The following is a 6000-nucleotide window of genomic DNA, read 5'->3' as shown; positions in this document are numbered from 1 at the left end:
TGTGTGTATGTGTGTGTGTGTGTGTGTGTGTGTATGTGTGTGTGTGTGCGTGTGTGTGTGTGTGTGTGTGTGTGTGTGTGTCATTATTCGGTATGAGTATAATCGGTATGAGTGTTGTGTTAGTGTAAATATGTGCTGATTCAGACATGTCATCTGCTTTCAGATCCGGGGAGCTATAGTAGGAACGTTCTCTTCAGCACCCGGAGGCTCTAACCGTACAAGGGTAAGAACATCTTTACACACTTATGCTATTGTATGTACTATTCTATCATGTTAATTAAAAAGCTTATCATGTTGTGCTTGTTTACAGGGAGACATATCACACTGTAAACTGTATTATAAATCTCCCTAAGAATAAAACAATTAAATGCAATAATAATACAAATACATACATTTTCTATAGCACATTTATCAAGACCCAAATACTCTTTACGACAACAAAAAACACAGCTGCTGTAGGACCGGAAAAAAAAACAAGACAGAGAGACAGAGAAAATAAGAGTTTAGAGGAAAGTACTAGCTTAGTCTCCTTTTTTAATCATCTCCCTCATCCTCATTTGACAGAAACATGGTTTCTATATTGTTCAGTTGGGTCTTAATGGTTTCAGATTAAGGTTTATACATTTATATTGTTTTATACAATCCACATATCGTATCTCCATTCCAGAGCACCGGTGCGGGAACAGGTGGAACATCGTCAACCAGTGCATTGGACTTCTTCAGAAGACTCGGGAGGAGGGGTAAGTAAATGTGTAGATAAGAAATAACTTATTTGTTGAGATTTGTTGAGTTTAACTACGGCATCTTCCTGTATTTAACTGTATCTGACCGAATTACTTTTGGTTTTCCAGATGGCTATAATGTCTCAGGGGGTGCAAATTCCAGCAACAATGGTGGTGTTTCAGAGGCTCTCAACGCCTAATTCAATGCAACACATATCTGGTAACCCTCGACAATCAGTTGCTCTTATGCTGCACTTCTGTAATAAGGCTGTTATTAGTCTAGCAATGGCACTGTATTAACAGTTATAACATTATATTAGGATCAGTAATGTTGTTATTGTTATTGATTTCTGATTTTTTTGGGCATTACACAAGTGGAATATGGACCAGTGTATCTGTCATAACATACATACATACATAACAGCCACTTTTAAAGAGCAACCCCATGTCCAGTAATAGGTACTGTAGCAACAAAGATATTGACCCAGTAAGTCACTATTGTATGTTGCTTTGTCTACATGGGAAGGCTGGTCAAGGTAGAATGAGGATGGGCTTACTGTAATGCATGGAATGGACCCCTGGTGTACACACATATAAGGCACACTTTGAATGTAAAATCTCTATTGAAGATGTTTTTTTTAGTCTAGGATTAGGTTTAAGCCTTGTCTGTGAAACCGGCACATAAAGTGTCACTCTGAAAGATAACTCTGAGCATGTTTTTAGTCGTAATATATAAAATGGTTTCCCAGACCTGGAGAATCTCCATTGAAGATGGATTGTATTGTGTTGGATCTTGGACACTGTTCAGGTGCAAAAAATATCCTAGTAATTTCTGGTGAGTTTACAGGGTTATTCAGTTTAATAAGGATTAACTAGGTAAAGCCCAAATCTATATATAAAAAATGCTATTTCTTTTTTCACCAGTTATATAGAAATTAAAGGGTTTTCAAATGTTTTACGTTTCGTTTAGCTTTTAGGGAAATAAGTTGTAAATATATTAGAAGTTGTAATATTGCAACATTGAGATTTCTGTACTCACATTGTCTGAACAAATTTACAGAACAACTAATGGTCCATTTACAGGGATGATTGCTTATTTAGCCCCATAAGAGTATATATCATGAATAATAATTACACAACAGTCATATTTTTTATGAATAGTTATTAATTAATTTAAAAAACTGGATAACATTGTATTTACAGAACTGAAATTCATCTTAGTCCCAATGTTCAGCCATGTTCATCTGTAATGTTCCAAAAACAGTTATTTTCCTCTTCTTTCTTTTCTTTTCTTTTCACAGGGAGATGTGCGATTAGGTCCTCGCGTAAATCCAGTTGGGGGTGTACAGATACAGATGACCTGTTGTCTGGGACCCCGTTTGTCTGGGACTCCCATCACCTGAGGATGGTCTCTTCTAAGCATTCAAAGGACTCCTTGATGAGTTTGGTCTTAGTCCCAGTGTTCAGCCATGTTCATTAATGTTCAAAATGATAGTCCCCAAAACAGTCCTTTTGCTCTGAAAAGCAAAGACCAACATTACAATTGCTGCATAGCGGTGCCGGTGGTATGGTGCAGGTGCACAGGGCATGGTGTGTTTGTTTTGGTTGGGGCTCGATGTCCACATAATCAATCGGATGGGCAGTCAGTGGGTTGTTGGGTATTTTCATGGCATTTTCATCTGCCTCTTCGTAGTATTATATTGTAGTAGATAACCTGAAGCAATAGATAGGGTGGTGGACCAAGTGTTCAGGGTGGAGAGCTAAGTATTTTCCAGGCTAAATACTTTCAATGCAAATTAATTATTTCTTATTCACACATTCCACAAAATTCACAAAACACATATTATCGGCGGAAGCCTAAATGGTAGAGAGGCCGGCTAGCAATAGGTCTGGTTCGATCCCTGCCTCAGGAAGGAACTGCATGTGCCCTTGAGCAAGGCACTTAAGCCCTAAGGCACTTAAGCCAGACTATGGCTGACCCTGTGGCTAGAGCAAATAATACACATTTCCAACAATTGACAGAAAAGTTAATTGCATGGCAAATAAAACATTATTTTTTCTTCTTTCATCCCCGCAGAACACTTCATACAGCACTAGGGTTACACCCTAACCCATTCTCACCTGCCCCTGAACAATGCAACAAGCATTCCCCTAAACATTCCAGAACATTCAGATCCTGTTTCTGCCTAATACAACAAGCAGCTATCTGGACAAAAAAACAAAGGCCAAATAATGTTTTCATTTATTTAAAAAATGTTAACAGAGAAAACACATTTAGAACTTAGTAATAATAATAATAATCATCAAAGACATTATATTTCTATTAGTATGTGTTTTCCTTATGTGAACATGTGAGAAGTGTAATGTGCCCATGTAATGTGTAATGTGTAGCACATGCTATCCCACAATAACTAAATATCTACATGTTCTAGACATTGTAATAATCACAAAAAGATATATATTTAAGGCATTTTATGTACTTCATTACAATAATGCATGAAGGAAAGTGGCAAGAGGGCCGGACCTCTAAACACATTTACCATCCAATAGCATTGCGAGGATAAACAATAGAACCCATTAACAACAACAACAAAAAAGGACCCACTGACTATGTCCATGTGGTCATTTACAGATTTATTTTTTAGGATAGCTTAACGTGATGTTGTAATTTTGCAACTGGGCCTTACAGGAAAGAGTGACACTACTGTGAATGAACTACCAGTTTTGTTGAGGTCTCGAACAACATATAGCACTTTACATACTGTGTACGGTATTGAAGGACTTGTTTTAATGCATGATGAAGTTATTCCAGAAGGCAACATTTTAATAGAATAGATGGACAGACATTCACATTATGAGAAAACGATCAAGGTCAGTTAGCTGCTACTGTGCAGCATTCTTAAGTATTATACTGTACAACAGAGAATGTTGTTTTACTCTGCAACATTATGTTACTTGGGATTGTTTTGCCTTTATCACTTATGAATTTGTTAAGATGAAGAATGTTCCACCCTCACCTGTATGTGGAGTATGCTATTGTCATCCGATGAGTCTTTAGTATTTGTTAAAAACAAATTAAAACCAAAAAATTAAGTATGTTTTTGCTGGTGTATTTTTTGTACATGCACAGTATGTACATGTAGTGATGTGTTGCGAGTGCAAAACATGTATTGATGATGGTGGTCTGTCCACAGACTATGTGTCATCTCCACTGAGTATTTATCCATTAACTTGATCCACTGATCTCATCTTGCTCCACTGATCAAACCTGTCATGCCAGTGACAACTAGCATCCCACCCCGCCCCCTGTCAGCCCTGCCCACCCAAGGTCTTGGTTCAGGTTCCCAGCCTGGTTTCGGGGTCATTGCCTACCTGTACAGTGTCCTTAATAAGGATTCCTTACTGAAGATTAGTTCATGCTCATGCTTCCCATAGTTACATGATGGTGTGTGTCTGGACTGTAAGCTTCCTGGAAAAATTATTTGTTGAATGTCACACAGAGAAGTAAACAAGGTAAGACTTAATCAGGTGTTTAGTTATTAAAACGTATTTCAATGATATGCTCGATGACAAGTTTTGGTCAGACCTAGCTATTTGGCTTTTCAAATGAAAGTAATGTCTAGCATGGTAATTACTAAATAATGACATGCATTATGCTACTTGGTGCCAGGTAGTTGCTGATTCTATTTGATACGTTTAGGTGAGCACCAGATAGAATCAGTGAGCACTAGTTTCAGTGAGCACCAGAACATATTGTGAACACATCATTTGTTAATGGATATGAAGTGAGAAAGGACTGTTAAACAAAGCAATTTTAAAATGTTTAGCAGTTTTTATAAGTGTTCACATATACGAGGCCAATGTGTAATACTGTTCTGCTTATGCACATCATTCTCAACTCATGTCTAGAGATGTTTCATTAAAAGCTAAAACTGCCTTAGGCTGTCAATACAATTAGCTCATGTATAAATTCCACATATTTTATATGCTTGCATACAACAACAGAGCTAATTTATATTCCAGTTAAGTATTATCACCAGGAACAGCTTAAGACTGCCCGTTGTTTTTCCACTATGACAAGATGATGACTTCAATTATCTGTTCTGTCTGTCTGCTCAGAGTTGGGGGTACAGTTCAGCTATACATAGTTTAGAGCAGTGGCTCTCATTGGTCTGGCTTTGGGACCCACATTTTCCCAAGGTCATTAAGTCACAACCCACTTTTATAGAATTCAAACCAAGCAAATTTATTTCTCAAAAATGATATACTGAATACTAGACTTACACTATGTAAAATGGTCTAGTAAACACTTACACAATGTTATCATGACCTTTTTAAATATATATATATATATATATATATATATATATATATATAATATAAAGGGGTCACATTACTCTAGCAATAGCAAACTGCATGCTGCTGATCCTGGTGATTATGAATAAAATGAACATCATAACTACATATCTGTGTTTACACACAATATGATCACCTCTCTGAGTAGTCCTACTAAACGGGCTGTCACTCAAAAACAGGCATTTGGGGAAGCTAATGAAATAATTGGGGATGTGCTTTACTCCCGATAAGAGTTTCAAAGTCTGGGATGATGGTAGAGAGAGCTACTCTCAGATCATGCTCAGTGTCCAACCTGTTCCTCTGCTTTGACTTGAGCTGGACCAAAGTTGAGAAGCCACTTTTGCACAGATTTGGTAGTGTTGAATGGGAGGAGGACATTGACGGATAAGGTGTGACAGCAGCTCACATCACAAACTGGACTGTTCGTATGGTATACATAGTTTCAGTCTATTTATTCTCTTATTCTATTGTCACTTTATTTTGTTATTGTTGTATGATTTAACATCCCCAAGCCTGCAGCAGGCAGAAAAACCTCCTATAATGGTCCTTAGTGCAATTAAATGTCTCCAGGTCATAACCTTTTTGACGATTTCTGTGAAACTACATTTGAACTGTAAAACCATGATATATTTTTGGTATTTAACAATAGTATTTGCATATATATTTTTTAATAAAATAAATAATAATAATTTAAAAATATATATATATAGGCCTATAACAAATATACATCTCAAACTCACTCTAAAACGACAGTTTATATCCTTAAAAGAATGATTTTGATTTCTCGCTATGTTTCCTGTTTACTTCCTAACCACATGACTAACATAGTCATCCAAAAGAGGGCACTCAAAAACACTGCCATCCTCATCTTCAACCTTGTACTCAACAACAAGTAAACTATTTGTGCTGCTATCTACAACCG

The sequence above is a fragment of the Nansenia antarctica genome, assembly GCF_963989245.1.
Source record: "Nansenia antarctica genome assembly, chromosome: 1".
Lineage (NCBI taxonomy): Eukaryota > Metazoa > Chordata > Actinopteri > Argentiniformes > Microstomatidae > Nansenia > Nansenia antarctica.
This window is presented reverse-complemented; position numbering follows the sequence as displayed.